This window comes from Ochotona curzoniae, unplaced genomic scaffold (genome assembly GCF_017591425.1).
Source record: "Ochotona curzoniae isolate NIBS_2020 unplaced genomic scaffold, NIBS_Ocur_1.0 contig_883, whole genome shotgun sequence".
In the NCBI taxonomy this organism is placed as follows: domain Eukaryota; kingdom Metazoa; phylum Chordata; class Mammalia; order Lagomorpha; family Ochotonidae; genus Ochotona; species Ochotona curzoniae.
The window spans coordinates 68417901-68430049 of record NW_024466599.1 but is presented as its reverse complement, the minus strand read 5'-3'; the positions used below and the strand labels follow the sequence as shown (position 1 = coordinate 68430049).

General features: G+C 41.4%; 1 long non-coding RNA gene across 2 annotated transcripts in view; it reads left to right on the top strand.

Annotated features, from left to right (window-relative positions):
- LOC121165186 overlaps positions 1 to 12149 on the top strand; it is a 62700-nt gene that overhangs the window by 35123 nt on the left and 15428 nt on the right. For both annotated transcript variants that reach the window (XR_005885203.1, XR_005885202.1), the window contains 2 exons: positions 7925 to 8424; positions 10916 to 11080. This is a non-coding gene — a long non-coding RNA (uncharacterized LOC121165186). The remainder of the gene's footprint in view (positions 1 to 7924; positions 8425 to 10915; positions 11081 to 12149) is intronic.

Below are 12149 nucleotides of genomic sequence, written 5' to 3'. Positions count from 1 at the left end.
TGGCATAGTGGCTTACATTGCTTGCTCAGGACATGTGCCTTGTTTGCATATTGTGTTTTCTGCTTCTTATCCAGCTTCCTGCTATGTGCACTTGAGGGGCAGCGAATGTTGGCTCAAGCACTTGGGTCCCTATCACCCACAAGGGAGACCTGGATGGAGTTCTGATCCCTTGGCTTTAGCCTCGCCCAACCCTGATTTTTGCTGGCATTTAGGGAGTGAACCTATGGATGGAAGATACCTATTTTTATTATTCAATGAAAATAGTAATGAAATCAGAACTTTAGGAAAGTCTTTGAAATTAAAACAAAATTTTAGGAAGGTTAATTTAAGTACAAGGAATAGTTTTAAAATCACAGAGCTGGGCTCAACACAGGAGCCTAGTGGCTAAAGTCCTTGATTTGAACATGTTGGGATCCCGTATAGGCACCGGTTCTAATCCCAGCGGCCCTGCTTCCCATCCAGCTCCCTGCTTGTGGCCTGGGAAAGCAGCAGAGGACGGCCCAAAGCCTTGGAACCCTGCACATGCATGTGGGAGAGGCTCCTGGCTCCTGGCTTCAGATTGGCTCAGCTCCAACTGTTGCGACTGCTTGGGGAGTGAATCAACAGGTGGAAGATCTTCCTCTCTGTCTCTCCTCTTCTCTGTATATCTGACTTTACAATAAAAATTTTTAAAAAATCACGGAGCTGTTGGTGAGGTCCACAGGTTTTAGAGGATTTCATTTATTTCTTAGTTTTCTTTTGAAGAGTTACTTATTTATATCAAAGGCAGAGTTACAGACCAAGGGAGATGAAGCGAACACAAGGCAGGGGATCCTTCTTTCACTGGTTCACTCTCCAAATGGTTTGAAAGGCCAGGGCTGTGTGCCATACTGAAGCCTGGAGTCAGGGGCTCCTTCCAGGTCGCTCACTGCAGGGGTATAGAGGCTCATGCACTGTGGCCATCTTGCACTGCTTTCCCAGGCACATCAGCAGGGAGCTAGATGGGAACTGGAGCAGCCAGGACTAGATCCATATGGCATGCTGCCACTTCAGGTTAACATGCTGAACCTAATGCCAAACCCAGGAGCTTTTCTTGAACTTAGTTTCTTAAGGTATACCCATACTCTAAAACTTCATCACCTCTTGAGCCTGGTTTCTTTGTAAGCAGTTGACAGGTCATGCATGCCTAGCAAAATGCTCCTCAGATGTGACCCTTGAGGTTACAAAACCCACCTGTCCCAGAGAGTATGTAAACACTTGTCTCCATGGTGTTTAAGAGGGTAAATCTCGGCCTGTCATGGCAACCTAGCAGCTGAAGTTCTTGCCTTGTACATACCAGCATCCCAAGTGAGTGTCGGTTCTAATCCCGGCAGCCCTGCTTCTCTTCTAGCTCCCTGCTTGTGGCCTAGGAAAGGAGTCAAGGATGGTCCAAAGCCTTGGGACCCTGAGCCTGCATGGGAGACCTGGAAGAGGTCCTGACTTTGAATAGGCTCAGCTCTGGCTATTGTGATTGCTTGGGAAATGAATCAGTGGGTGGAAGATATTTCTCTCTGTCTCTCCTTTTTGTATATCTGACTTTCCAACAAAAATAAGATAAAGTCTTTGAAAAGGAAAAACAAAAGAGGGTAAATCTTCACAGAAGAGTGCTTCTCAGTTGTGGATAAAGTGGGCCGAGGCAAACCCAGAAGGGTTCTCCCTACTTTTCATCCTAGGGATATTTAGGCACTACTTTGTTGGGGAAGACAGTGACCAACAAATGTTGACACTGCTGCTCTTGTGATCTGCGCTTGTTCAGAATGAAGGGGCACCTTACAGAGCTTGGATTTCAGAACATTTCAGTTTGAAGGTTTCTTAAATTCTCTGTACTTCCCTTTATGCCTGGAATTGCAATTTTAGTATTTTGGCAGATAGTGTGTAAACACTCACAAAATGCATGGTGATGTACTGGTTGGATGTTTCTCCAGAGGATAGTTATTTTTCTTTCTGCTTAGGGCATAACTGTAAGATTTTCCTCAGCTAGTTTGTAGGAATTTGGGTCTATCTCTGCTGTATTGAAGCTTTAAACTATGGTTTCTAGTTCTTATTTCCTACAATTTGTGTTTTAACTTGTAGTGTTTTAAATAACCACTTTATTAAGGACTTTAGGTAGATCTATTATGTTCTGAAAAATAAAAATATGAGGGATTTTTGCTGTAGGAAATAAAGCTGTATGGTTTAAATTTATTCAACGTGAATATATGAGTTAGGACCTAGGTACAAGCTGCTCAAACTGCTACTGACCACCTACTCTGATTATTAGTCCTTTGAAGACCAATATTTGGGGGAGAGGTACATGATGACTCAACTGGTTAATCTTCCGCCTCCAAGCACTGGCATCCCACATGGGTGCTGGTTCATGTCCTGGCCACTCCACTTCCTATCTTGATCCCTGCTTTTTGCCTGGGAAAGCAATGGAGGACAGCACAATGCCTTCGGACCCTGTGCTAGTTCAGGAGACCCAGAAGGATCTCCTGGCTCCTGACTGGATAGCTCAGCTTTGACCATTATGGCTACTTGGAGAGTGAACCAGTGGATAAGAGGATCTTTCTGTCTCTCCTTCTCTCTATAAATCTGCCTTTCCAGTAAAAACAAATGAATATTTTTAAAAAGGAAAAAAAAATTTATTAAGGGCACCTTATTACTTAGCATTGTGTTAACCGTAGTGAGGGACACAGCCATAGGACTTGGTCCCTGTCCTGAAGAGGCTTAAAAATTCAGGAAGAAGGTCAGAACTAATATGAATGGATAAAGAAGCAATGCAAAACTACATATTAGAAGGAATATTTTCCCAGTCTCTGGCATTAAACATGCTTCTCTCTTCTCTTTCTTTCTGAGAGAGAGGGAAGTAGGTAGGAGGAAGAGACGGAGAGAGTGGAAGAGACAAAGAGACTCTCCTATGTTTTACTCCCTAAATTCTCACAATGATTGAATAGGGGACATACCTAAGATGGAAGATGGGAGCTCAATATAGGTTTTCCATCGCTGACATGGATTCAAGTACTTAGGCCACATGAAGTTCTCAGGGTGGATATTAACAGACAGTTGGAGTCAGGAACTGCAACTGGAACTCAAATACAGGTGCTGCACTATGGGATGCAAATATTCCAGCAAACATCTTAATTGCTACATCAAATGCCCACTCCTGGCTTTTTTGAGAACTCATTGGTGTCTTTCCAGTCAGTTTCCCTTTATTCACTCTACTCCCATGGAGGGGAGAGTGACCTATGTGACTGATAAAATGTGCTCAGGATAGTTCCATTCTTCTTTCTCTTGGGAGCTGGCTTGTTCACCTAGAGCATGGGCTGTCCGCCCTGCTTTTATTCCAAGCTGTGTGTTCCACTTGGGCATGTATTCCTCTGACTCTGGTCATTGGCTGAGAAGATCAAGGTCATGGGGGGTAGTTCTGCCTTAATTACAGGGCTAGGTGTTGGATTTAGCAACCCTCATGAGGGGAGTAAATATTTTTATCTCCTTTTTTATTCTGTCTTAACCCTCATTTTTTACAAAAACCAGATTAAGAAGAGGCCTGGATCGTATATGAAATTGAAGTTAATGCCCATGGCAAGTCAGGGTGGGCACTGAGTATCCTGGGAGGCTTCCATTAAAGATTCATTGAGGCTGAATTTTGGAGGCTGTTTAGAGTTTAGAAAATACTCAGGAAAAAAAAAGGAAGTGAGTCTTAAAATTTCATTTGAAATCTCTAACTTTTAGGCCAATGAAGGGTGGAGAAATAGTACAATTATTTTTCCTATCACTAATGACCTGTGAGACCAGTAAAAAGATTTTAACAAATATCAAAAAGGAAAAGAAATTGAGAGTAAAGTTCTAGAGTTTCATAAATTTCCAGGTTTGTGGAATGAAGCAAGGTTGTTTATGGTCAATCTAATTGGAAGAGATTCTTTGAAGTGTCCTTTACCCACTAGTGAAATTCATCCAAGTCCTTGGAGGAAAGGGCCAGTCTTCCAGAAGATATTGATGTTTTTAAGAACTGCTGATGGTGGCTTGGAAACAAATGCCAATACAGAGTGTAGCCTTCTGAAGAGATGCTTGAAGGCAGCTCTTTCCCACACTGTGAGTTATAGGTAAGCATCTGAGGGCCCAGGGACTCACTCTTCATCAGTCAGAAGTTGCGATGAAGTGGTGGATGTTTTGTAAGACCAGTGACAGTTCCCAGACAGAGCTTCTGTTAGAAAATTTGTGTTAACCAACCTGGAGCTCTATAAAGCCTGAATATAAACAAAAAGAAAATGTCTGTTAACTCCAAATCAACTCTCCTACTGTGTTTTCAAATGAATTTGACATCCCTATTTACGTACTGCAATGGCAAAAAGCTTCTCAAAGCTGATTGCAAAAAAGTGATTTCCAGCGAATGTGACAAAATGACCAAGAAGGTTTGAGGATGTCTCTCTCATGTACACTGTGGAGATCGTCAGCGCCAGGTGAGAACGTCGATGACACAGGATGTCACAAACATGGTGCACCTTACTAGTTCCTTTCTCTTCCGTATCCCAAATAGTTCCTAAATCCATGCCCACACAGATCACCAAATTTTGGAAGAGGAAAGTTGGGAGTCCTGCTGTGTTTATTTTGCTTTATTTGTTCTGGATTTAGAGTTAAAACCTTCCAGTAAATAAACTGTATCAAAGGCTTTTTATTTCACATTGTAAAACACATTGTTATGCACAGCTCATTCTATTAAAAATGAAACGTGTAAACCTAAATTAAAATGCATATTGTAGATCTCTCTGAGGGGACTTTTGAAAACACCCAGGCATGAAATGTTGCATAGATTTCCTGTTAACCAGGAAATTATTTTAGCAAGCAACCCTTGCTGAGGCCTCAGTAGAAGCCGGGGGCATTGTGAGCCTCTGTACCTGTAAGGTGGGTGCTTAATATTATGCACATTTGTCTCAGTTGCCAGGAATTCCACATTACCATCTGTATCCAGCTTTGCCAGAAGCTACCTGTGGTTTAAAAGGCCGGAAGGGTCCAGACAACAGGGGGCTTCGGGAAATAATGTGGAAATAAAATATTGCAATTTTTTTGTTAACTTTCCTCTTGACACACTGCATGAGGTATTCAAGTTTCACACTGTGAGGATACTTTCATGATGATATTTTAAAAAGACAAAACCAACTTTCCTCAGTAGACACAATCATTGTGTCTAGAAATATAGTCATCAACCCTTACATTTTGGGTAATTGCTGGAGCTTCTGATGAAGAGAAGTGCCCAGTGAAGTGGCTGAAATTATTGCCCTAACTCTGTCCTGTGGCCGAAGGAAGCAAGAATGGCAGCACAAATCGAGAATTCAGGAAATCTTTTTTTCAGGTTACATTTCCTAATTATCTTGGTGCATTTTATATTCTTAAGAAAGTCTGTAGAAAATAGGATTAAAAACTAAGTTCATTTTGGCATGGAAAGATTTAAAGTCCATGGTTATGAGGAGTTTTTAAAAATGCATGGACAAATTACCAGAAAAAAACTATACATAGCTTTCAAAATATTTCACACCTAAGCAAATTTATCTTCTATTCCTATTTTTCCATTAAGTTTTTTAAAAAGATCTATTTATTTTTATTGGAAAGGCAGATATACAGAGAGAAGGAGCAGCTGCAATGGCTGGAGCTGAGCCAATATGAAGCCAGGAACCAGGAATTCTTCTGGGTCTCCCACATGCATGTGCAGGGTCCTAAGGCTTTGGGTCGTCATCTGCTGCTTTCCCAGGCCACAAGCAGGGAGCTGGATGGGTAGCGGGGCCGCTGGGATTAGAACCGGTGCCTATATGGGATCCCAGCGTGTGCAAGGTGAGTACTTTAGCCACTAGGCTATAGCGCCGGGCCCGTCCATAAAGTTTTTAAGGTACCTTCATAGTGACATCTGCCATATCTGTCTTATATGACTGTATTCTGAAGAAACAGTCTTAGAAATCAGTTACTTATTTATTTATTTTTTATTGGAAAGGCAGATACACAGAGAGGAGAGACAGAGAGGAAGATCTTCCGTCTGATGATTCACTCCCCAAGTGGCTGCAACGGCCGATACTATGCCAGTCCGAAGCCAGGAGCCTCTTCCGGGTCTCCCACGCGGGTGCAGGTTCCCAAAGCTTTGGGCCGTCCTCGACTGCTTTCCCAGGCCACAAGCAGGGAGCTGGATGGGAAGTGGAGCTGCCAGGATTATAACCGGCGCCCATATGGGATCCTGGGCGTTCAAGGTGAGGACCTTAACCACTGCGCCATTGTGCTGGGCCCAAAAAATCAGTTTTAATAATTGTGCCTAGTGAACAAGTGATGGACTGCTGAGAGCTTAACTAGATATCTAAAGAGAAAGTGGAAATTTTCCAAGTAAAGAAATATAAACATGTTACATTTTTACTTCTATCTTAAAAAATCAAAGACAAACATAATGAATCATAATGTGAGAAGTGAAGTCTCGATTCTACATTGTGTGGCCGGCAGTTATAAAAGATAAAGTGTAGGCCAGAAAGTTTGTTTCCTGCTATGTGACCTTGGCCAGGCTAGCTAACTCTTGTTTCTTAATTTCCAAGATGACAACCTGTGAGAGGCATACCAAGCCACGTGCTCAGCACATCATTATTCAGCCTTTTTGCTGATTTATTTCAATCCCTTTTTCTGGTTCTTTACTAATGTGTTTTCAGTGAGACTGGCTTAAATGAGAATAACAAAATGATATCACAAAGCGTAGTTTCCTGTTTCTTTAGAAACAAAAATGATGAGACATCCCTTGATGAAATTAAGACAAGTTGTTCATTAGGAAGAATCATCGCTAAAAAAAATTCCTTTTTGCATATTTGAAGATTTCAATATGTTAGGCTCAGCTCCAACAGCCTTGCCCTTCTTTCTCCAGTCAGTCCAAGATGTTCTTTAGTAGTCTCTGGGCTCCTTCATCAGTAATTGCTTATCAAACTTCTGTTCAGATTGGAGTAGAGGTAGTTTAACAACTTTGGAAGAGTAGTGCTCTGGAAAACGAGATTGGGTTTTTCGGCCAATTTTGACTTGTGTTTCTTTGGGTAGCCTTAAGGGAGGAAATTAGTTAAAAAGAATTTGTCAAGGATCAAGAAAGGTCTCTTCTTCCTTCTTTGTTCTTTTCTTTCTTCTTTCTGCTTTGTAGCCTCAGATTGCCAATTGACAGACTCTAAGGTGGAAAGCAGGTGGAAACTCAGATGAAGTTGAGAGGTGCTGACTCGCATCTTCCAGGGCTCCTCTTGGTGGGAGGAGTGGGCCCCAGTATGAGCTGTATTTTCTTCTATTTCTAAAGGATTCAGCCTTGTTAGAACCTTGCATTCTGGAAAAATCAGCAGGATTTTAATGGCTTTGATTTCTTGAGTCAGCATTAGGTGCTGATGTGCTCCAAGTCATACCTTTGGTTTGTTTTTCAATGCAGAAATTGGTTTCCCTGCTGTGGCAGATATAGTTGGCTTTGGTTATAGTGCAATAAATTCAAATAAACATTCATGAGGGTAAGTAATCATATTTTATGCAAACAAATTATTCTTCCTTAAAAAGTCACTTTTTAAAAATGCATGCTATTTCTTTCCTTAGTCAGCACATCAAGCTAATAAAAATTATTGTGTCATCAAAATTCCCTTCATGACTGTTTATTGTTCCATTTATGTAAAATTTAGAAGGTTGGTCTCTAGTCCACACTCCCCAGTCAAATTTTATACTCTTACTGTTAGTATAAGAAATCATAATTAGTTCTCATAGTGTTAACTGGGGGGGAAAACTAGTGATAGCTACTCCCGAGAGAGGATGGTGCACATTAAAGATCATACATATAGTGTCCAAATCTGAAGAAATGCATTAACCACTAGTTCATTAACATTGGAGCTTTGTAATGCAAAATGCCTTATTGTTAAAGGATATAGTACTGTTCTACCCATTTCAGGAATCCATTTTTGCTTCATTATCAAAGAGCAGCTGGGCTGCCACCGAGGAATTTATGCAGATGTGATGGTGTGGAATCTTCCTCAAGCCCCCTCTCTACCAGTGAAGAAGAAACACAATGAAACACAAACGTGTGGCCCTGATACACTAATTGGAATGCATGCTTCTGAGCTCAGGAAGATTCCTCCAGGAAACAGAATAGATCATTACAGGAGAGAAGGACCCCAAGCAGAAACCGGCATTTGTCTAGTGTTATCAGTGAATGGCCTTCCTGATGCTGGGTACAATGATCTGGAAGGAGCTTATCGTCTGCTGGGTGGAAACATCCCATATCATCTGCATTTGATTTAGTAAAAAGGCTGAGAAGTGACCATTCTATACTATCTGAATCCAAGGGCTACGGCAGACTCTGAAGAAATTGCAGTTGTAAACATCACTTGCTGAGAACACATCTCCTGGAAAAGAAGCCCTCTGAAGCCGACCTGCCTTCATTCTACATGGGTGAGTACACTGCCTGATTATTTCTTGGCAGCCTAGTGTAAGTCATTGCCTTTTGTATTCTCTAGCAGGTGCTACAGGTATTGGTGTTTGGGCAAAGCCTCGTCACAGAATAAGCACCTGCATGTCGCCCTCTTCAAGCCTGAGACAGAACAGGAATGTAGGAACAGGAAACACGTGCAGACGTACGTAGGGAGATACAGATCTCAACACTAGTGTGATGGGTAGGTTACTTATCGCTCTGCACTTTGGTTTCCTTATCCACCAAATGGGATTTACTGTGCTTGTTTCTTGTGGTTATTCTGAGTATAAAATAAAATATAATGTAGTATAAATATCCCTCACAATATTTGGAATAAAACAGGTACTCAAAAAAATGGTGGCTTTATTATTTCTTATTATGGTGATTTCCTATTACAGTAGCTCTAACATAAAATAATTGAGCTTATTTGCATGGACTACTCAGATATGCAGTTTGCTCTGGTTATTTAAATCCATTTTTATTCTATATTCAGCTCTAAGTGTAGTTCATGTCATGAATATTACTTCTGGTCTATAAACTAGAAATAATCAGAAAATTATCACCAGCAATGTATAATAATTACATTTTTGACATAGTGTTTTAAAAAATGACTAGCTATATTTATAAATATGCAAGCATAATGTTTTCTACTGAAGGGAAATATTTTTCATTTATTGCTTTTCTACCTCTGAAAATAAACATGACAGTGTAAACATACCAGCAAGGCTGTCTTGAGCTCCAGAATCATTGAAAATAAATTTAACTTTAGGGAAATATGGTGAATGTGTATTTACAAACCTCTGTTTGAGAAGATGTATGAACTAAGGGAGAAGACACTGCAAGTGGACTGCTCTCATCTGCTGCCTCCCAGAGTGCTAAACACCAGGAAGCAGAAATGAAGAGCAGAGCTAGGACTTGAATGCACATATCTCAACATGACCCTAAATGTGTTTTTTATTGAGGTTCTCAACCCACAAACATTTCAGAAAGGTTTTATGTGAAAGCCATAGTTAGAGTCAGAAAAGAGGAAGAGAGCAAGAGGGTGACAGGGAGAAGGAAGAGATTGTTCATCTTCTGGTTTATTCCCCCACTGGCCATAATGGCTACAGCCAGGACAGGCTGAAGTCAGGAGCTAAGATCTCAGGGTGCCTCACATGGGTGTCAGGGTCCCAAGCACTTGCGCCATGATCTTCTGCATCCCAACTCTCAGTAGCAGTTAGAACTTGAATGGCACCCATAGGGGCACTGTAGTTGTAGGTGGCAACTTAACTTGCTATGTCACAATACCAGCCCCAACCCATAAAAATGTCTAAGTCACACTGTAGTAGGATTAGAGATTTCCACATAAAAATGTGTTCTTTTCTTTAAAACTTTAAAATATCTCTGGGGGGGGGGGCGGTAATTTTATAGCCATTGTGATTTTCCCAAATACTCCTCAACCTAGCTCCATCCCAACTGCTACATGGTTTGTTTTGGGTAGACATTCACAAGTAAAAGTGATTTGGATGACAGAGATTCCATGTCACTACTACCATCCTACCTACTTCCTGTTGGCAAGAGAGCCAAGGGTTTGGAGGGCTTTGCAAATATACAAGATAAGAATGTGGGAGTAATTGCTGGAGGATGAAGGTTGGTGATTGTGATAAAAGGATAGACAAATATGTAAGCAAAGCTGGTACAGTGGAGATAGGTTTGCAAGGTGAACCCAGATAGAAATTCTTTAAGGGGCAAGAAGTAGGGGAAGAGGTTGTGGTGGGGAAGAGGAGTGAGGGAGTCCTTGAGAAACTTTGGCTCAGAGGTCACATGTTCCATGCTGCATTCATACTTCGAAATCATCACACAGATGCCTCTTGCTCACAGCCTGGTGTTTGTCATATTCTGCAAAATGAGAGACAGTACAGCATGAGGTGCTCCAGGGCTCCCAAGGGGAAGCCGAGAGTGCTGGTGAGATCCAGAAGGTAGCCACGGCACAGGAGGGACCCAAGGCTAGAAGTTAGATAAACACGTCTCTCTTGTTTTTCAGAGAACTCTGATGCAGCAGAAGTGATATTTGAAAGGTAGAAAGGATTAAGACTGATATTTTGTGGTGTCCATGTCCTAGCCAAAGACCACCACTAACGACATGCGTATAGTGGAACCAATTGACTCTGAGCTTTGTTGTAGCTGCAGGAGGGGAAACGTGCACTGTAGTGAGCTGTGAAGTGTTTCAGTGAGAAGATGCTGTCAGGGACTAAGGTGGTTTGGGCTTGGACTGGATTATTTTGGGGGAAGTCTTAAGTAAGTGTTCTCAATGGATGCTGTCAAGGAATAGATGTAATTGCATGTGTTAAGTATCTTATCTGTTATGAGGGTAAATTAAAACAAGGCCAAACTATCAATCGTTAAAGAAGCAGCAGTACTGTTGTTAGCCAGGAGAGGGGGATGCTTAGTAATATGTTGGTTGGACAGCGCTCATGTTTCCTGTCTTCACAGGCGTGGAGTGGCCTTGTTTTGTCTTGATTCCTCACTGCCACATAATGGCCTCGTCAGATCTTGAGGTTGTATAAAGTTGCTTACGTTCAATAGAACTCCAGGGCTTTGTTGTATGTGCCAGACCAGCTCCTGCCAGCTCCAAGGCCAGTCCGATAAATGTCCCAGGTGAGTTCCCAAGTATCAGGGCTGTTGTCTCTTTCTCAATGGAATTGTTTTTTGAATCATTTTTCTTGAATATTGAAGACAAAGTGAACCCAGGGAGCTGTAAGATTGGAACTATCAAAGTACCAAACATATTTGTGAGTGTATATATTATGTGATTTATTTATATATACAGACAGGTTGCCTAAAGAGCTATTTTTAATGTATGTTGACATGTTTAGTAATTACTAAGTTTCTCCCTGAAGGAAGGAAACCCATATTTTCCTTATTTACTAAGGCAAATTACACAATTTCTTTTATGAATTCTGTTTATTATTTGCAAATGAACAAATTAGGAAGGCAGCTGGTACCAAAAATGTTTAACACAATTCAAGTGAAAATATCAGATGCCTTTAATCATGGATAGAACTTACTCTATAAACCAGAAAGAGAACTCAGGGCCAATGTTGTGTCGCAGTGGGTTAAAGCCATTGCCTACAATGCTGGCATCAAATAGTGTTCTGGCTGCTCACTTCCAAGCTGGCTTCCTGCTAATATATCTTGGAAAGCAGCAGAAGATCGCCCAAGTTCTTGGGTGCCTGCCTTCCACATGGGAGACCTGGAGGAAGCTCCAGGTTCCTGACTCCAGCCTTGTCCAGCCCTGGCTGTTGCAGCCATTTGGGGAAAAAACCAACAGATTAAGCTATCTCTCCTTTTTCCTCTGCTATCCTGTCCCTCTCTGCTTTTCAAATAGATAAATAAATCTTGAAAATGGAATTGTAGGACTCTTTGTGTATTGAAAGATGGAAGCTGTATGGATGGTCTGAAATAGGTGGTTTCCATGAGACAGCTGGGCCAGGGAATGGTTCCAGTGTATAATGATTGTGTGGCTTAATTCAGCCAAGCTCCATTTGAAAGACAGCCACCGGGCTTCAAAGGGAGACTTATAACTATAGTGAATCAGTGTACATACGAGCGGGTTACTCTCACAATATCACCAAGAAATCATTTATAATATTGGAAAATTCCATTGTGCAACAATACATTTACTTTAATTCCAGTGCCATATGGCTTTGGGTTTACTTTTATGCCT